Source organism: Onychomys torridus, chromosome 1 (genome assembly GCF_903995425.1).
Source record: "Onychomys torridus chromosome 1, mOncTor1.1, whole genome shotgun sequence".
Classification (NCBI taxonomy): Eukaryota; Metazoa; Chordata; class Mammalia; order Rodentia; family Cricetidae; genus Onychomys; species Onychomys torridus.
In genome coordinates, this window is record NC_050443.1 from 100,735,539 (window position 1) to 100,757,660 (window position 22,122).

A 22,122-nucleotide genomic window follows, 5' to 3' on the forward strand; every position below is an offset into this window, starting at 1 on the left:
AGCACTGTAACAACAACAAAAAGAATGAACAGAAAAATCAGAGCTGGATGTGATTAAGCACTTCCCTAATCCCAGGACTTAGGAAATTTAGAAAAGAGGTCTGCCTAGGCTACTGATAGCAAGATATTGTCTCAGTAAAAGACCAGTGGAGGAAAGGAATAAAAAGAAAATCTTAAAATGTTCCGAGACAAGAAAAGGTTACTATACATGCTGTCCTTTATTTTCTTCCTGTCTGACATTGTTTTAAACAGAAGAAATTAGGTTTAAACTATGTTTTAGCAAACAATAAAGCAAGAGGGTTGTTTGTTTGTTTCCAGACAAGGTTTCTCTGTGTAGTTTTGGTGCCTGTCCTGGATCTTGCTCTGTAGAGCAGGCTGGCCTCAAACTCACAGAGATCCACCTGGCTCTGCCTCCTGAGTGCTGGGATTAAAGGCGTGCGCCACCACCGCCCAGCTAGTTTTTGGGTTTTGTTTTGTTTTGTTTTGTTTTGTTTTGTTTTTTTTAAAGAGCATCATTTATAACAAGATCTCTGCTGAGAGAAAGTAGAATGGAAACCCTAAAATTGGAAGAGATGTTGTTCAGCTATGGGGGGATAGGGTCATCCCCTTGTGGCCTCTGCTGTTTGAATAATTATTATATGCCAAGTACTGTGCCTAACATGCAGTTCAACATTTGAATCTCTAAACTGATGTTCACACACTAAAATAAAGCAAAACAAAAACACAGAAACTTTATCCAAGGAACAGTATCCAAAATATACAAAGAGCTCCTCTAAATTAACAATAAAAATGGAAGAACTTGACATTTTTCTTGGGTGAGAGTATGAACAATCAGGAAAGTGAAGGCACAGATGGTCAGCAAGTGCATGAAATGGTACTCATTCTTGTTAGTCATCAAGGTAAAATCAATTAAAATCAGGGTGAGGTATCCCCTCACAGCTGTCAGCATGGCAGCAGTCCACAGAATGACAGCTCCAGATGGCACCAAGCACCTGGAGCAACTGCACCTGCCATGCACCACTATTTGAAATGACTAATATGTGGAGTTTCCTTACAAAATTAAATGATCCTTTGTGCATCATAGGACCCGGTAACTCCAGGCACAGGTATTTTCCAAGGTTGACGAAAAACATTTCAGCAAAAGGCCTCACGTGCAAAGGCACATAGCAACACTAACCAGAATAACCTGAAACGAGGGATGATACAGATATCCATCAAGGTGAAGATGGACAATGGAAGCCTACTCAGTAATACAAAGCAATGAACCACTGGTATCCACAAAAGCGTAAATGAAGCTCAAAAGAGAAAGACACTGCACCAAAGAAGCTCAGCGCTGTCCTGTTGTTATTTGGGTTGTTTGTTTGTTGTCCATCTTTTAGAACCTAAAGTTATCTGAGAAAAGCCATCACCTCAAATGAGAACCTGCCTCCTTAAGATTTGTTTGTAGGCAAGCCTGTGGGACATTTACTTGACTAATATTAGATATGAGAAGGCCCAGCCCATTTTGGGTAGTCGCGCCCCAGAGCAGATGGTCCTAGGTTATGTAAGAAAGCAAACTGGGAAAAAAAAAAAAAGAGAAGCAATGCAGCACACAGTGTTTCTCCACGGCCTCTGCTTCAGTTCCTGCCTCCAGGTTCCTGCCTTGGCTTTCCTCAATGTGTTGTGACCTGGAATAGACCCTTCCCTCCCAAATCTGTTTTGGGGCAGTGTTTTATCATAATAGTAGAAAGCAAACTAAGACAATCACAAAGAGAACATACTGCATTACAACACTTGTATGAGGTCCTGGTCACATGACCATGGCGATGGAGTTAGGTTGACTAGACAGTTACAAATGAAATTTCTGGGAAGGTGGAGATGTCTCATATCACTTCAGGGTGGCTATTATACAGATGTATGCAATATTTAAGATTCATCAAAGGGAATAAGCCTGATACTTAAATCTTATTCTATGTAAACTATATTTTAATTTAAAAGTTTGTTTTAAACACCTACATGTGGTAAGGAATCTTAATTATCAACTCGACTGGACGTGGAATCAACTAAGAGATACCTGTCTTATCTGCATACCTCTGAGGGATTTCTCGATCAGGTTATCTCCAAATGTGGGTGGCACCTTCCAAGGCAGCCATGTAAAAGGAGGCCCAAGGGGAAAGTTCTGCTTTTTGCCTCATGGCTTCCGTTTCTCCCTGGTGTGCTGTTGCTACAGTTCTTCACTGGGGTCAGTACCAGCTTCTGCAACCTGCCAACCATAGACTGAAGAGCCTCAGCTCCCCAGGAACCCCCAGGTCAGTGCCAGCTTGGAGCTGCTAAGGCATTCCACCAGGTTCTCAGCATCTCCAGTGTGAAGACAGATCATTGTTGGACTACCCAAACTCTATCATGTACGTCAATCTGATGAAGCTCTGTTTAATACATTCCATTCTATCATTTCTGTTCCTCTAGAACAGTGGTTCTCAACCTTCCTTATGCTGCCACCCTCTAATACAGTTCCTCATGTTGTGGTGACCTCCAACTATAAAATTATTTTTGTGATCGTGGAATCTCCCTGCCAGGTTAAGTATCATAAAATTATTTCCATTGCTACTTCGTAATTGTAATCTTCTACTGTGATGATCGTAATGTAAATATTTTTGGAGACAGGGGTTTGCCAAGGGGGTCATAACCCACTGCTCTAGAAAACCCTGAATAATACATTCAGAATTTAGGTTTTGGTCTTACAGATAAAGTATCAAAGTCCAAAGAAAGAATGATAGTGGGTCATCATTACACAGCAAGGGTGTGGGGCCGTGGAGCTAACAATAGGAGCACAGGCTGCACCTTACAGCCACTGCCTCACACCACATGCAAACAAATTCCAAACTGGCCATCCTTAAATGTAAGAGCTGACACTGTAAAACCTCCACAGGAAGATGCATAAATAAATCACACCAAAAGCACTAGTGAAAATAAGAAATAAACTGAGCACCACAAGGTACTCAATGTTGTATATAAATCGACACCATCAATAAAGTAAAGAGAATGGCTTAGCTGGTAAAGCTGCTTGCTGCCAAATCTGGCAACCTGAGTTCAACACCAGCACCCACATGGTAAGAGAGCAGCTCCTGCAATTTCTCCTCTGGCCTCCACATTTGTGCCATAGAGCACACATGAAAGCACACACACACACACACACACACACACACACACACACACACTCACACACACACCAAATACAATTGTTTAAAAAAAGTTGAAGTGCAAAGAAAGCCGGGTATGATGGTTCACATTTGTAATCCTAGCACTTGAGAGGCTAAGACAAGAGGATGGCCATAAGTTCCAGGCCAGCCTGGGCTATGCAGTGAGCTCTAAACCAGTATAAGCCACAGAATGAGAACCTCCCCCACAAGAAGAAAGAGGCTGGAGAATGTTCTGGGGTCAGGGGAGGGGTTTAAGATCCCTTGCTGCTCTTACTCAGGACCCAGGTTCTGTTCCTAGCCCCCATGTTGGGTGGCTCACAACAACCTGTAATTCCAGGTCCAGGGGATCTGACCCCCCTCTTCTGGCCTCCGTGGGCTACATACACACATGTATATACACAGATATACACATAATTAAGGAATAAAATAAGTCTTTAAAAAGCAAGGGAGAGAAGAAAACCCAGAGAATAAGAGAAAATATTTGAAAATTACTTGCATGCAGACAGGACTAACAATTTTTAAATAGTAGATTTATTTGTTTTTCTTGCTGTTCACAGTTCTGGAGACTGAATCTCTAGAACCTTGTACATACTAAGCAAGTGTTCTATCATTGGACCATATCCCAGCCCTGGGCAAATAAGTCATATAAATGATGGGTAAGCAAATAAAAATATGGTTAGTGTCATCAGTCACTAGGGAAATGCAAATTCAAATCACAATGAGCTCTTGTGTGGCACCCCATAGGACATCTGAAATACAAACGGGGGACAACTTTACATATGGAACCTGAGTATTACAGATTCCAACTTCTGTAGGGCCCTTCTAACCACATATCCTGTGCTGATTTCCCAGAAGCCATCTGTGTGACTGCAACTGTTTACAAGGATGTGGGAAAAGCAGATCCTTATGCATTGCTCCTAGATTTTAAAACGGGGACATCATGCTACATGACAGATTCCAGGTTCAAAGACTATGTGCCAGATGATCCCACTTACATGAAATGTCCGGAATAGCCAAATCCTACTTTGAAACACCAGATAAAGTAGATTAATGGTTGCCATGGCTGGTAAGGAAGAGGTAAGTGGAGAGGGGTTGTTTCTGGACAAGGGGCTTCTTTGTGGGGTGGTAAAGCACTCTAAGTTAGACAGTGGTGGCATTCTACAACTGTGTGAATATGCTAAAATCATTTCATTGCATGCTTTAAGAGGGTTGATTTTTATATTACAGGAATTATACCTCAATAATGCTGTGGTTTGGTTTTTGTTTCTTGCTTGCTTGTTTTTAATGTATCAGAGAGGATGAGAGAGTAGGTATTGAGGCTTTGAATCAAGTCATGGGGTTTGAAATTGATGGTCGTGGGTGTGTAATGGGATCGTGGGATAGTGAGGAGGCCCTGAATGAGATACAACAGCACCATCATGGTAATGGTACCCATCTGTACTGCTAAGCACATTCCCTTGTAATATGCAGGAGTTGGAGATAGTCCCCCACAATGGGGGTGGCAACTTCCTGCCCGCACCCCAAGCACTCCAACTTTCGAGCCACGAAAGATGAAAGCAGTGGACTTGGCTCACTCTTAAGTAGAATTTCTGCAACAAAATTATCTACCAAACCTGCAGCCTAAGCATCAGGCAGAAGAAAGAATAAAAAGAGAAAGGAAGGCAGTTTCCTAGTAATTAACTCTGAATTATTCACAACCTGTTAGACACTATCCCCCTTCTGATGCAGAAGATTACATTTTCATTTCTCCCCCAAGTCCTAAATACCTTTGCTGCCAAAGCTGCATTTTTGGCTAGCAGCCCTGACTTCACTCTCCTGGGAGCCATGGGTACTAGAGTTTGAGCCTAGGACCAGGTGCATACTTGGCCAAACCCTCCCATGAGCCTGACTCCCCACCACACACCTGGAACTCTCTCAAAGGTGCTGCTTAAAACTCCCATCCAGTGGTTCCCCACCAGGGCCTGCACATTGCGAGGGCTCTTGAAATTTCTGTAAGTGGCCTAGTTTCAATCAACCAAAGCAAAGGAGGGAATGCATTGACCAAAGTCACTAAACCTTGGGAAGGCTAAGACATGGCTATCTCTGGGACAATGAAGCCAGGAACCGGGACAATCATGCTTTGCACCTGATACCCCAGCCTGCTCCACCTCCCTCAACACACTACTCCTTCCTCTTTTTTTCCATGAGGCTGGACACATGACATTCAGTGGAGCCTGGCTCATGTCTTACCCCATGGAGTCTTGAGGGTGCCTCTCCTTTTCTTGCCTCTAAAGGTGGTATTATTGCTGGGGGTCAGAAGGACTAGGCACACTGTGGTTGGTGAAACCAATACAAATCAGGTTGTTGGGAAAGGGCAGAAAGAGTTCCCTTGCACTATGGAAATAATGCTCCCAATTAGAAAGGAGTCTGGGACTAGCAGAGCACACCCTTAGCACAAGAGTCCCACAGCCTGGCTGAAGAAATTCCTGTCCTTCCAGGGGGCTGCAGACATATCACTTAGACACTCTGACTGTGGGCTGAGTTTTCTTGTCAACACAATAGAACAATATTCCAAAGAAGTGAGACCCTGTTTCAAAAACAATAACAAACCCTCCAGCCAGGCATGGAGGCTTGTACTTCTGGTTTTAGCTCCTCAGAGGGCAGCAAAAGCAGGAAGATTACATGAGTCCAAGAGTTCAAGGCCAGGGGCTAGCAACATAATCTCAGTGGGGAGAGGACAAACCTAAGGACCAGAGTTAAGCCCCAAACACCATGTGGTTCAATCTCTGAACCTGAAAGTAACACATACAAACATTAAAAACTTCAGGGGTTGGGGATTTAGCTCAGTGGTAGAGGGCTTGCCCTGGGTTCAGTCCTCAGCTCAAAACACACACACACACACACACACACACACACACACACACACACACACACACACACACATGCAAAAAACAAAAACAAAAAAAAACAAACAAAAAACAAAAAAACAACAACAACAACAAAAAAACACTTCAGGCCTGTGTCCAGAACAATTCTGTGTGAACCTCTGTGGATGGAACACAGACAGCCACACTTCTTAAAGATTTCTGGGTGGTCCACTGAGCCATGTATTGAGTGAGAATGAGTTGTGTAGCTCATTGTTCCTCAACCCCAGTGTGTGTTAGCATCACCAGGGGAGGTTTTAAGGTGAAGCCTGGGCTTCACCCCCTGCCCTCAGTTAGTCTACAGGAAGCCCCGTCTAGATATAGTTCTTAAAGCCCCCACATAACTTCAATGTATAGTTACTGCTAGGGATCACCAGCCTCACTCATGTGCCTTCACCAAGTACCCGTCGTGACCTCCATAGCTGTTTGAACTCCTACCCTCTCTTCTGGACCACAGTCCTAGCCACTCAATGACCTGCTGTGTAGATCTCTGCTCATGGGCCTCTAGGTGCCTCAAACTCAAAGTGCGTAAGACAAAACTCAATCTCCCAGCACACGTTGCAGGCTAGGGGGAGATCTGAAAATTTCACTGGGACAGAGATTCTGGATGCAGAACCCACGCTTCCTTCTACCCCATGACCAGCTCATACCAACTGCAAACTTGTAACAGTTTTCCTGCCTTGGGCTCCTGAGTACTAATATTACAGGTGTGAGATGCCCCCATCAGAGCTGGAGTTATCTTCTGTCTATAATCGAAAAGTAGAGGGCAAATGGAGAGGCTTGGTGGGATGGGTTGTAAACTCAGAATCCAAGGTGAAAGAACTGAAGAGGGGGGTGTTGAAGAAGGCTCAACTGGTAAGGTATTTGTCCTGAGTCCAATCCCCAGAACCCACATGAAAGAAAGCCAGGCACGGCTTTGAGCACTTGTCATGCCCGTGCTGGGATGGCTGAGGTCCTTAGAGCTGCCTGGCCGGCCAGCCCATGCTACTGGGGCAAGTGCCAAGCCACTGAGAGCAGTGCCCTGAAGGTACACTGGACCACCAAGCCAAGAAGCAGGGGAAGAGCTTTCAAGGGAAGGGCTTTTTCCATCCCATCGAAGATTCTTCCTAAGTGGTCAATAAATGGCACTGGAAAGAATGGCATGGAGGAGGGTTTGGTCTCCTCAGTGTTCAGAGGAGGCAGAGGACACGAAGAAATTTGGGCTGCTCATGTGTGTGGGAGGTCTTAGGAGTCTTCAGCCATACCACCTGCCCGCCCTTATTTCTAGCTCTCTCCCAGAGAGCTGTTGGGCTTGTTCCCTTTGCCTGGAGCACTTTCCTCCAGGCATTTCAAACGACCTGCTAAGTCATTCCCATGACTTAGGCCCACCCTCCTCAAACATCACCTTCATACTTTTCATCTCTTGTTAGCTTGATAACCCTGTGACAAAATGCCTGTGAAAATCAGCTTTAAAAGAAGAAAGGTTGATGTTTGCTCACGGGTGCCTTTGGTCTGTGGCAAGCCTGAACACCACAGCAGAGAGTACATGGTGAAGCTTAGCTGCTCACCAGATGGTTGCTAGGAAGTGAAGAGAGAGAAGAGGAAGACTTGAGTTCCTAATTGCCGAGGACAATTTTAAGAGCCATGCCATATTGCCTGCCTGAGTTAAGTTTCTGTTGTCCAGTATTGAGCTACTAACCTTTCGAGCTACAGAAACTTTTGACATGCCTGGACAAGTCCTGAGTTATTAGAAAATAACTTAACATTTCCTTATCTTTCTGCTACAGTGACCATTAGTAACAATGATTTGTGGTTAGGTTGCTTGGTTGGGTTGCTTGGCAACTCAACGGTCCCCTGATCTTTTCGCAAAGAAAGTTTCCTGGTCTGCTTACTATAAAACCCACCTGAGAAAAATAAAATTTTGCAGCTTGATCAGAATACTGTCCTGCTGTCAGTTCTTTGTGTCTCTTGTCCCTTTCATTCACCATTCCCCCTTCTAGGGTCTCTGCTGAAGATTCTGCTGGTCAGAACACCTAATATCCCCCACAAAACATATTCCTCAGTGACCTCACTTTCTTCCATCAGGCCCTACTTCTTACGGGTTCAAGAAGCTCCAGACAGTGCCATCAGCTGAAGATCAAGCCTTGAACATGTGAGCTTCATAGGGGAAGGTCAGATTTAAAGCGGAATGTCCTCCCTCCTGGTTATCTTTTCTCCTCTCCATGTAGCACTCTCTTATATACTCTACAGCTGGCCATCCTCAGGCCTCAACATCTACAGATTCAACCAGCCGTGGATTGAGAATGTTTTGTTTAATTGCCTCTGTTCTGAATATGCAAGCCTTTTATCCTGTCATTATTCCTTAAACAATGTAGTAAAACAACTATTTATGCAGCATTTATATCACACTATCTATTATAAATAATCTAGAGATGATTTAAATAATAAACATATATGCAAATACGGTGTCATTTTACATAAGGGACTTGAATATTCATGGATTTGGATATCCAGAGACCCGGAACCACTTCTCTCAGATGAAAAGGATGACTGGCTATGACTCAAAAATGCAGTCTATTAACGGTTTTCCCACTTGCCATGACCTCTGTGCAATCAGCATGGTGTATGACAGGCAGCACACATGCTTAGGGCAGTTAAAAACCACATACCATCTCCACAGGTCACAGCCCGGCAGGCCTGGCAAGAGCCCAGTAATGTTTTCATTTCCAGGTGGAGGCCACACAAGCTTCTCAGAGGTGATAACACTTGACAAGTCTCAAGGCAGAGGCCGGGAACCCTGGCCTTCTTTACTGCATAGAGACACATCTGGGTCAGGTGATCCGGCAGAGGGAGTGGGCATGCACAGGAGGTAAGCACGTGGGTGGCCAGCTCCTGGGAGGCTGCCTTGCTGTGACAGACTCTGACAACTGCACTTCTGGGCAAAGTCCCATATGGAAGCCGTGCAGATCCTGCTGTGGGAATGGACTTTCGCCAAGCGGGAATTTGAGCTGACAGGGAGCCTGGGCTGTCCCCAAAGCACCACTGCTTTTAGCCAAAGTCCTCTTTAGACATCCAGGCTCAGTGATGCTGCAAATGTCTAAGGGCCAGCTCTGAGGGGGCGAAAAAAGCATGCATGCATATGCATACCTATTAATGTTTCACTTGGGGCTCATATCAAGTATATGTACCATATAACTTAGAAATAATTCCTAAGTATAAACTACTCTTCATCTTCGATGACACTAACCCAGTGAATTCTGACAGGGTGTTGCCCCTGGGTTTTGCTGCACTCATGTATATCTGCAGCTGTGTTATCCAGTCTTCTATCACCATGACAGACACCAGACTGAAGCAATTGAGTAGGAGCAGGCCTTGTTTTGGCTCACAGATTCAGAGTCTCTCAGATGGTGCCGTTGCTATGGGCCTATGGTAAGAACCATGTTGTGGAAGAGGCTACTTACCTCATGGTGGTCAGGAAGAGAGAGACAGACAGACAGAGACAAAGAAAGACAGAGAAAGAGAGAATAGATAAGGGCCCAGTACAAGGTGTATCTTTTCATGGCATGCCCTCAGTGAACTACTTTCTCCAACCAGACCGTATCTTCCAATGATGCCATCATATTATGAACCCATCAAGGAATGAATCCATTAAGTCCGAGTCCCCAGGATCCATTCACAAAGCTCATCAGACAGTCAAGGCTTTAAAACATGAGCCCATGGCACATGGCATATTCAACCATAACACTAAGGTACGTTTACAATTCAGTCAGAGTTTGACAATGTGCCATACACCTCACAAGACTGCCACTATAGACACAACCCATGCTGCGGGCTCATCTGATTAGCAAAGCTTTTGGACCACTTTCTGATGTCTGTGAATCTGGACAATAGAACAGTAAATCCAACTTCAATTGAAACACTGGCTGGAGACCATGGTGTAAATACTTGGCTGTGGCTGATTTCAGGCTACCAAGCTGTTTGCTGAATGCAAACTAAAAAATGTGAGAGATGCTCGGTATAAAGCCATTTGTTAAATCGTATTTCTGCAATATTTATGTAAATATATGCTATATAGTTATGTAGATAGTGTTATGTAGATAGTACTGTATAATAGCTTCCCTTCATATGCAAGGAGCATACTCTAAGACTCCAAGTGAATACCTGAGGCCATGGATATTACTGAACACTATGTGTATACTTTCTCCTACACATGCATAACTCTTACGATAAAGGGCAGTGTGTGTGTGTGTGTGTGTGTGTGTGTGTGTGTAGTATATGTGGTTGATATGCATATGTGTAGGGGATTGCATTTACCCATGAGTGTACAGAGGACAAAGATGTCCTGCTCTGTCACTCTCCACCTGTTCCCTTGAGATAAGTGTCTTCATTGAACCTAGAGCTAGATTGGTCACCAGGAAACCCTGGCGATCTTCCAGCCTGCCCCTGCAGCCTGCCTCTGCAGCAGTGAGCTTACAAGTACACCCAAGACCATGTTTAGTTTTTTCCTCAGGTTCTGGGGATTTGAACGCAGGTCCCCAAATTTGCTGAGCAAGTGCTCTTACTTGCTGAGCCATCTCCCCAGTTAGATAAGGTTTAATCTATAATTTATATAAAGCAAGATACTAACAATAACTAATAATAAAACATAAAAGAATCTTTAATAACATATAACAAAATATAATAATAATAATAAACGTTACATAAATACATGCTCTTTCCCAAAACATGGATTTTCCAATTACTATTTGGGGCCTCAGTTGGCTGCAGTCTGGAAGTATAGAAGGCAGAGTGATGGATGAAGGCAACAACTGGTTTTATAAACTGCGAGAGCGGGGTGGAAAACAGCCAAACGTAAAGCTGTTAAGCAATGAGTTTTGAATGTTATCTTTTAAAATGTAACTTAACTGATCACAGGCTTATATCATCTAATTTTTAATAAAGGCTATGTTAACAGTCAGCTTGGAGAAATCCTAAAAATTTGACAACCATCTCTACCAGCTCCAGAATAACATGGGGATTCTAGCACTTGGAAGCAGCTAAGTCACACACTGGGGTATAGGTTCTCCTCAGGGACTAAAAAAGCCATTTTGTTCTGAAACTGGCATCTCTGGCGCATACATTCATTAGTCAGGTCGTTTCAGATTAGTGTGTAGAGAACAGACACTTATTGTGAATGTCAAATGAAACATCAGACACTTGAAGTTGAATAGAATCTCCCTCCCTCCCTCCCTTCCTCCCTCCCTCCCTCCCTCCCTCCCTCCCTCCCTCCCTCCCTCCCTCCTTGGGTGTGTGTGTGTGTGTGTGTGTGTGTGTGTGTGTGTGTGTGTGGTCACAAGCATGTGCACATGTGTGTAGGCCCAAAGTTAATACTATCTTCCTCAATCACTCTCCCTGACCCAGGAACTCACTGGTTCAGTTCATCTAGCTACCAAGCAGCCCCTGGGATCTCCTGCGTCTGCCCCTGAGTGCTGGGAACACAGGCCTCTATGTGAGTCCTAGGGTATCTGAGCACCGGGTCTCCATGCTTTTAAGACAAGTTCTTTACCCACTGAACCATCTCCACAGTGCAACAAACTAGCTTTAATGGGACCACCAGGACAAGACTAGAAGGAAAGAAGGGTGGCAGAGGCAGCTGTATCTTCGGGTCACCCCACCCTCGTAGAGGAGAAAGGAAGCCACAAGCAATTCTACCTGGCATGCACACAGTGGACGCAGCAGCCTGGAGGAAAGAAGCTGGGGATCTGGAAAGGAGCGCCATGCTCTGCTGAGGGAGGGATTTCCAGTGCCAGAGAATGCCTTCACAAACACCAGAAGTTTAGTGACCGCAGCCCAAGGAGGCAGAGGTGTATGCAGAAGAAATCTTGGCTGTTAGGTCTCATCCCTCAGTACCTGTGGCTCCTCCCAGCTCTCCTCACCCCACCCCCTATCCTAAATTCCTCCCTCCAAGGGGCTGCGCTTCCACTTCCCTTCCCCCAGCCTGATCCCTATATAATTCAGCCATTTTGGCTGTGCCAGTCTCTTGGTCTTTTGGCCTGGGCCATCTCTCTTGGTCTGCTGCTCTGCCCTCTCTCTCCCCCTCTCTCCCCTCTCATGGTCCATTTTAGACTGTTGCCCATGTTTAGTCTGGGCTCTTCCCTCTGCCTGCATTCTTCCTTAAACCTACAATAAAAACCTCCTTACTTTAGAAGTAGTCATGCCCCCCCTTCTTTATTTCATGTTTTTCATTCACTGGCCACGTGACAACAGCTAGCACCCACATATCAGTTGTGTGTGCAAAGCGGATCCTCTAGCAGAGTCACGCTTTCGGGTGACCAGCCTCTCCCTGGTGTCTCAAATGCAATCTTCGCAGGATAGTCTGCAGGTGGCCTTTGACAGATTCTGGTCTCATCCTGTTTGACCTGAACTCAAGAAAGCTGAAGCACGTGCTGGGAATGCAACATCTGGGGCCCCAGAGAAGCTGGCTGGGTCAAGCTGTGTTGCAGTCACCATCCCCACCTCCAGGAACTCACGGCAAATCATGGCTTGACCCCAGGAACAAAATCCAGACAGTGTTGTTTCCCAGAGTCCTTCAGCTTGAATGTAAGTGAACAGAGCCTAGACTCCTTCCACCCTGGAGGCTTGCCCGAGATTCCACCCCCATGGGCCCCTGTTGCTTATCTATAAGTAATATTTCATAACTGGCTACACATGCATACATGGGTTCTGTCTCACCATGTTCAGAAACATTGATGGCCAGGGCTGTACATGGGCAAGCACAAATACACAAGCACACACACACACACACACACACACACACTTTTGTTTTGTTTTGTTTTGTTTTTTGAGACACGGGGTTTTTTTGTTGTTGTTGTTCATTGGTCTATCCCATTCTCTCAGTTAAGAAAATGGATTTTGCCCGATTTTTGCCACATTCCCAAGTCTTAGATACTGTACATACTCAGTGAATAGACTTTCGAATAATTAGATACATTTTGATTTATCTATGGAAAGATTGTGGCAGTTTGTTAGGGAACCATGGGAATAACTCCAGAGACAGAAGCACAGCTTAAATAAGTCACTTATAGACTAATTTTCATAAGTAGTAAGTTTCTCCCTCCTTTACCTTTCTTTGATAATTCAAAGTTCCTTCTGGGCAGCTTTTTATTAAAAACCTGGGTGAATGTCGGGTATGGTAGTACCCATATACTTGGGAGGCAGAGGCAGGCAGTTCTCTGTGAATTCCAGGCCAGCCTACTCTACATAGTGTCTTCTATGCTAACCAGAGCTGCATAGTGAGACCCTGTTTCAAATAAATAAATAAATCGGGCCAGAGAGGAAGAGCCTGTGTTTCTTTCATCTTTGGTAAAGGAGAAGGGGAGTTAAGTGTTTATGGTTGTAGCAAGAATTACAACTCTTGAAAGAAAAACTAAGAAAGACAATAGGTCATCCTGATAGTCACTCGGCCTAGCTGGCACATCTCAAGCCATCTCTACACTCTACCAAATTCAACAGCTGATTCAAGGGCCATGACCTGGGGTATCAGAATCTAACCAGAGGAGGAATTTTTTTTTTAAGATTTATTTATTTATTATGTATACAGTGTTCTGTGTGCATGTATTACCTTATTACAGATGGTTGTGAGCCACCATGTGGTTGCTGGGAATTGAACTCAGGACCTCTGGAAGAACAAAGCAGTGCTCTTAACCTCTGAGCCATCTCTCCAGCCCGAGGAGGAATTTTTTTAACTTACTCATTTTTATTTTATGTGCATTGGTGTCCTGCCTGCATGTATGTCTGGGGGGGGGTGGTCAGATCTTGGAGTTACAGACAGTTGTGAGCTGCCATGTGGGCACTGGGAATTGAACCTGGGTCCTTTGGAAGAGCAGCCAGTGCTTTTGACCACAGAACCCACTCTCTCCAGCCCCACCCCCCAGGAGGACTCTGTGTCTCTGGGAAGCTTGCAGTCAGTAGGATATGCTGCAGCCGATCTACTCTCCCTTGGAGACTTAGCTTCCTGGGTTTACAGATGGGCTGAGTGGGAAGCACAGAGCGGCCACATACATTTCCTCTTCATGTATATTTCTTGTTTTGTTTTTTACCATTTTGCTTTAGTGTTGTATATTTTTTACAATTGAGGAACTGCTATCAATGTACTATTATTAGCTAAAGTCCATAATTGATATCCCCAGTCACTCTGTGTTGTACAGTCCATAGTTTATACCAACTTGGCTCTGTTCCACTGAGCCTCATCACCAGTCCCCATTCTGTGGCTTGACAAGCATAAGGCTGACATAGTCCACCTTCACAGCCCCAAAGTCCCCATACTGTACCTCTTTAGTCTGTCCTTCCCACCACTCTTGCAGCTACTGATCTTTTTACTGGTTTGATAGTCTGGCCTTTCTAAAATGTCACATAGTAAGAACCACACAATATACAACCTTTTCAGCCTGGAATATTGTCCAAAAGAGGGGAAGTTGGCTGGATATGTAGGTCAGTTGTAGAGTGCTTGCTTACATGTAGTAAGGCCTTTGGGTCTCTCCCCAGCAACACAGAAAACACTTTTTGTTACAATTTTTTCAGACTTTATTTTTGAGACAGGGTCTCATGTAGCCCAGGCTGTTCTTCAACTTGCTTGAGAGCCACTGTTGACCTTGAGCTTTTTTTTTTTTCAAGACAGGATTTCACTATGTAGCCCTGGCTGTCTTGGAACTCACTCTGGAGACCTGGCTGGCCTGGAACTCACAGAGCTCCACTTGCCTCTGCTTCCCATTGCTGGGATTAAAGGCATGTGACACCAAGACCTGGCCAGACCTTGAACTTTTGATCTTCCAGTTTCTACTTCCCAGGTGCTGGAATTGCTGGCACAACCTGGGATGTAGATGGTGCTTGAACCCAGGACTTTGTGTATGCTTGGCAAACACACTGCCAACTGAGCTTTGTCCCCAGCCCGGATTTCATTTTTCTAAATCGGTTACCAGAAAAACAAGGAGCTTCCATTTCTCTTTTACTCACACTATCAAGTGTTAGTATTCAAAATCTTTATTTATTTATTATTTGTGTGGAATCAAAGAGAGGAGGCATGCACCTGCCTTGGTACGTGTGTGGAAGTCAGAGAACAACTTTCAGTTGGATTGGGCTCTGGAGATTGAAGTTCTGGTTTATGTAGCAGGTATTTTTACTCACTGAGCCATCTCACTTGCCCAAGTATTTATTTTTTGTTCCTAATCTCAGCACTCGGGAGTCAGAGGCAGGTGGATCTCTAAGTTCGAAGCCAGCATGGTCCACAGAGCAAGTTCCAGGACTACACAGAGAAACCCTGTCTCAAACCCCAAACCTCCCAAAATAAGGTTTGTTAGCTTGATGTGACTATGATTTCAGAGGGTATACAGATGTCAAACTAATCAAAACCTCAAATAGGAAAGTACAATGTATCCCAATGATCTTGAAAAAATATTGAGATAATAAATAAATATTCTTCCCTGGCCTAAGGCCATTATGATATAGCCTAACATGTTTTAGTTTTTCTTTCAGGTTTTTTTTGTTGTTGTTGTTGTTGTTGTTGTTGTTGTTGTTGTTGTTGTTGTTAATTAATGAAACCCACACAGGCCTCAGTCTTTGATGCTTCTGCTGCAGCTTCCTGAGTGCTAGGTTTACTGACCTGTGCCATCACACCTGTGCCATCACATCTGTGCCATCACATCTGTGCCGATCATACCTGTGATTTTGTGTTGATAATGACTAACTGAACTTATGACACCAAAATTTTTGTTTCCTTTTTAAATATTTTTGAATTTACTTGTTTATTTACTGTGTGTGTGTGTGTGTGTGTGTGTGTGTGTGTGTGTGTGTGTGTGTTGGGAGGTGTTTGCATGCCTCAGCACTGATGTGAAGGTCAGAGGACAATGTATAGGACCTGGTTCTCACTTTACACCATATGGGTCCTGGGTATCAAACCCAGATTTCCAAAAGTAGCAACAGGTTCCTGTACACGCTGAGCCATCTCAATGGCCTTAGATTTGGGTTTCCTAAGTGTTTATATATTATGATGATTCATATCAGATAATATGATGTTCATTTTTAGAAAGACTACTCAGTTTGGGGCTTCCTGTGTAATCCCATTGGTAGACTGCTTGTGTAGTATGCAAAAGCCCTGGGTTTGATTCCCATCCAGTACTTAATAAATGGGGCATGGTATCAAATACATGTAAATCCCACTGGGGATGTGGAATCCAAGAACATCAGCAGTTCAAGGCCATTCATTGTATTAGTCAGGGCTCTCTAGGCTAGAAAACTTATAGAATGAATCTCTCTTTACACACACACACACACACACAGAGAGAGAGAGAGAGAGAGAGAGAGAGAGAGAGAGAGAGAGAGAATATAAAAAAAATATACAAAGGGTATTTATTAGAATGACTTACTGGCTATGGTCCAGCTAATCCAACACTGTCTGGCTATGAACAGAAAGTCCAAGAATCCAGAAGTTGCTCAGTCCATGAGACTCAACGTCTCAACTGGTCTTCAGTAGATGCAGGAATCCCAAAGTAGGCTCTAGTGCCATTGAAGGAATGGACTTGCTAGCAAGGCAAGAGCAAGCAGGCAAAGAGCAAAAGCTTCCTTCTTCCACATCCTTACATAGGCTTCCAGCAGAAAGTGTGGCACAGATTATAGGTGTGTCTTCCATCCTCAAATCCAGTTTAGAAGTGGCTCTTCCTCCATTTTTGAATTTTGGTCAACTCTAGATGTAGTCAAGTTGACAACCAAGAATAGTCATTGTGGGCATCCTCTGTCATCCTCAGCTATATAGCAAATTTGAGTCTAGCTGAGCTACATAAGACACTCTCTCAAAAGAGAAAAGGAAAGAAAGAGAGCCTGATGTACTGAAAGTTAAAGTCATAAATTGACACTATGTTGGAGCCAGATAGCTAACTTTAGCTAGGAAATAGAGGGGACAAGAAAAGAGAAGTATCCTCCTCATATTCCTGACTAATTTCTGTCACCCGGTAGCTGACATCCAGGAGTTTTAACATAATTAACTGGGCCACCTGTATGTGCACTATATTCACTGTTCTGAGAAACATATCAAATGAGATTTTGTTTGTTTGTTTGTTTTTGTTTTTCTAGACAGGATCTCTCTGTGTAGCTCTGGCTGTTCTGGAATTCACTATGTAGACCAGGCTGGTCTCAAATTCACAGAGAACTGCATGCCTCTTCCTCCCAGGTGCTGGGATTAAAGGCATGCACCACTACCACTGGTCATACACATCTTTTTTAATGAATGGGGTTGGGGGGGGGAGATAAGAAAGGCTAGTTGAAGGAAAATGATAAATATCACCTATTTTCTCTCATGTGCCCAAACTAGATTTAAAAAAAATCTAGATTTTTTAATGAAAGCTGAAACTGCTTAGGTGAAGGAGGGAGTTGGAGAAGTGATATAAATGTATAAAAAAATGTCAAAACCCTATTGTTTTATACATTTACTAAAAGTATTTAAAATTCTAAAATAAAAAGATTGGTGATTTGGGGGAAACAACATTTTATAGAGAAATCAACTTTCATAGGTACAAGGTGTGCTGGTCATGAAAAAGTACAGAGCGAGTCTCGGGAGTCAGGAGAGCACTTTGGACTCGGGCTGTGTCCTCCTTGCTTGGTACAGTTCCCCTTGTCCCTGCTGAGTTGTCTCTGGGTCTCTTCATTTCTGTCTGTCCTTACAGTGAGTGTATAAAGGAAAGTGAGCCTTAGTCGGGTTGTGGGATGCTGATCTGGACTGGGACACTGTCGGAGTGAGCTGATGAGTACTTACAGCATGAACTGCCAAGGATACAAACTGATTTCCACAATGTATTTGTAATTTGGACCAGCACAGGGACAATGGCTATTCTACTGCCTTGACCATCCTCCCCATCTGTGCTGTTTTAAGCTATAAGCTGCCAAGCATAGGCTACTGTTAAAACTGAAACTAATTGCAATTAAATTTAATTTAAATTACAGTTTCTTGGTCTCAATAGCTACATTTCAAGTGCACATGGCACTGAGTTACATGTTCTATCAGTTTCATTCCTCCCAATCATCCCTCCTCCTTCAAGCAACTTGGCTCAAACTTTTCTCAACTGCTGTCCCAGGAAAAAATCTACAGTGCAGATAGACTTAATGCTTTTTTTGTGTTCTAGAGGCCAGGTCCAAAGCTCCTCTTCCCCCACAATGGTGGTGCTGGTGACATTGTCCTAAACAGAAGGACTTTGGCAGGTAAACAGAAAGATTATTAGTGGGTAAACAATCCTAAAGGTTTCTGTTTCCTAGAAAGAAGATCTCTTAAGGTGGTTTACCAGTGGCCAGGTCAGAGGAGCAGCAGGTGGCAATTGAAGTTCAAGGTGTCATCCCACCAGGAGAAGAACCCCTGATGGGTCAGTCTCATTTAGACAAGCCCCCCACCCAGAGACCACAGACCCTGGAATGTCTTTTGCTTCTGCCATGCCTGTACATGTTTGTTGTTGCTATCTTTTCTGGCATGGTTGAATTGGGTGTGGGAGAATTCCCTACTGCCTGTAAGGTAATGTGTTTATTTTGTAGAAACATCTTGTTCTACTGGGTGTTTTTACCTGCAAATTATTATGAAGATGACTTCCTCCCTAAGCTGTACTGGCTAATTGATAATAATAATGCTACCTTATACAGAGCTTTGATGAATAAAAGTATATAAAAGGTTTGTTTCACAGCTAGGGTCTATGAGTTCCACCTAAGGAACTTCTTTAGATCACAGTTCAGTCAGGTTAATGATTAAGGAGAACAATTGAATTCTCCAAGAGCCAGGCTGGTTCTAATTCTCTTAATGCTGACAAGATGCAGTACCGAGTTTTGGTGTGCATCATTAGCTCAAAGCCTTGTAATAACCTCAGGTTAGATCAGATGCTGTGACAATAGCTTTAAGATGAAAAAAACACACAAAAAATAATCTAATGTCCACAAAGACGCATAGCTGAAGTCAAAAGTACAAAGCAGTCCAACTGTTAAGGTTGGTTGATGATCAAAGGTGACAATTGTTGTACTCATTTGTGCCCTCAATCTCCTGATATAAGAAACTATTGATAAATGTTTATACACCCTAAAGATCTAAAGTACAGCTGACTGATTATCTTTTATGTATGAAAGTTTAGGTTCATGATTCCTTGAAGATTCTTTATAAGATTAACTTTCAAGATAAACACTAAAATGATTGATCCTGTCTTTCTAACTGCAGTATGCAGCCTGCCAACAAAAGAGTTGGCTGTGAAAAAATACTGTGTCTGCTCATGTTCTGTTAATCTGCAATAAATTACTTAAACATTAATTTATATGGAATATTTGTTTTAATCATGTAAAAGAGATGAAAAACTTGTTACCTGTACTCTGTAGGAATTTAGCAGAATCACTGTATGGGATAGATATTAGAATGAACAGATGTTTTTAGAGTGCCTTGACCTTGAAGAATCCTTGTGGAAAACAACAATTGTTTGGCTGAGGGGGCCCTTGCAGCCGTCCTATGACTTTGGCCACAAGACACCCCAGGCTCTTGTATTATTTGTGTATTGCACACAATACATAATGAAAGACTAGAGTCATGGAGGCATTGTGAAGGTCTCCTTCTGTAAGACATGTAAATTAAAGTTAGAGACCTTGGTATGAGGAAATACTTTATGTAACAATTTATAAATACACTTTTGTACGACTGTTAGAGAGCCAGCCAATTCCAGCCCAGTCAGTCCATCAGAAGGGGCTGGTGAATGAAGAGGGAAACCATCGAGAGAGTGTGTGAGTGTTCTTTTTCCTAACCCCCTCAGATAGAAAAGTCTTAGCTTACACCAAGGCCATGGATTCCTCTCAAGCTCTGGGCTGCCTGGAGGCTGGTCCCCCAGACAGCAGTAGTGGTTTCTGTTCACCAGGAACCACCCTTACTCTTCCAGGAACCTCCCTTAAGCTTCCTCCAAAGGTCAGTTACCTTTGGCAAGGGCACCTGGTTCTGGATCAGTGGGGACAGTCTGTATCAGCTCAGATCTCTCCCTGCTGATTGTTATAAAATCTGCTTGCTTTTCCATCATTTTGCTTTTCTCTCTGTCCACCCACCCTAGAGATGGTTTGGCACTTGATACCTACTGAATCTTATTTTTTCTACCCACAGAGTGGTCTGGTTCAGTAATTTCTCTGTGCCATCATGTGCACTCCACACATCTGTCCTTTACACATAAACACAACGAGGCTTTTTATATGCCTCTCTTCAAAAACGGCAGTATCACTTCCATACATGTGTTCCTGAGTACATGCCCAAAGGAACTAAAGTCAACATAGTGTAGAGACACCATTTGTAGTGCAAACACATGGTGCAGATCCATAATTAATTGCAGTACTATCCATAATAGCCAAGATGTAAAACCAACCAAGAGACCAATCAGTGGATGAACGGACAAAGGAAAGATGGTGTATATGCATACAATGGGGGTATTATTCAGCCAGAAAGATTGATATTATGCTATTTACAGGAAAGTGAATGTAACATGAGATCATATTAAACAAAACAAGCCAGACTCAAAAGACAGTAATCAAGGTGACAACCAAGACTAGCCCTCATGCCTATGCTACACAGTAATGCTCTGTCTCAGAAAAGCAAAACGTGTGTGAAAAATACAATGAAATAAAAGGAGGACAGAACTACTTCTAAAGTAAGAAGCTTTATTTTTTTTAAAATTTGTAGATATAAGGGAAAGAAGGCAGAGGGAAGAGCCCAGACTGAACATGACCAGCAGAATAAACGGGGCCATGAGAAGACAGAGGAGAAGGGAGAGCAGGAGAAGAGCAGCAGACTAAGAGAGGTGGCCCAGGCCAAGAGACCTAACAAAGAACAAAACAAACAACAATACCACAAACTGTGTTATATTAACTCAGAGCTAAGATTAGCAAGAGACAAGCAAGCACCCAGAGCTCAAAATTTAAGGTGGTGCTCACCCAGAGTCCTATAAATGGAGGGCTGGGACCTGAGAATAAGAGCCTCCTTATGTTTTTCCCCTTACAGACTCTCTCCAGTCTGATAAGAACATAGCTGTCAGCACAGGAAGCTCCACTGGCTTAGACATTTGGAGCCAAAAGAGACTCAAAATTTTACAAAATCTGTTTGAAGAGCTGAATGTCAGCCTGGAGGCATGTGCAGGCTAGAGGTCAGTCTTTCTTATCCCTGGTACCCATCAGACTCATCCTGTGAGCTTTAACACTGGTGACCCCTGGACCCTGCCAAAGGCCAGTGAATTCTGACTGCCAAGAGTGGGGTATGGAAGTTAGCATTTTTTTTTAGTCTCCTAAATGGTTTTGATGAGCAGGGGGTGGGGTGGGAGAGTGAGAACTCCTCTCTGATCATAGGTGGTGATGCCAAGCCAGAGCTTGTGAATGCATCTGGGGGAGTCTCCCCTGCCCCAGTTATATGTATATGGAAGAAATAGAAAGGGAATTTAAATGTTCTGTGGTAACAAGGTATTACATTGATAAGGAAAAATTGGTGGTGTGAAAATACATATTAATTTCCATGTGAAGGGATATTAAATCACAAGTGTGCATGGTTAAACCTGTTCATTACACTAAGCCATCTTGGTAGGACTTTACTGGATACTGTGAGCATCACAGAGGTAGTTGGTAATCCAGGATGAAGACTGTGTTGTAGTTTCTGTCCTGCCTGGTCCCACAGCCAGTCAGTCCCAAATAAACACACAGAAGCTTATATTAATTATAAACGGTTTGGTCTATGGCTCAGGCTTCTTGCTAGCTAGCTCTTTCATCTTAAATTAACCCATTTCTATTAATCTATGTTTTTTTCTCTTTTAATTTTTTAAAATTTTATAATTAATTTAATTTTATATATCAGCCATGGATTCCCTTGTCCTCCCTCCTCCTCCCTCCCCGCCCCATGTTTTTCCACATGGCTTCATGTTCCATTACATCTTGCTCCCCTGGCAGTGCTCAGCCTCTCCTCTGACTCCGCCTTTTTCTTCTCTTTCTGCTTGGGATTCCCGACCTGGCTATATTCTGCTTTGTTATAGGCCATAGCAGTTTCTTCATTAACCA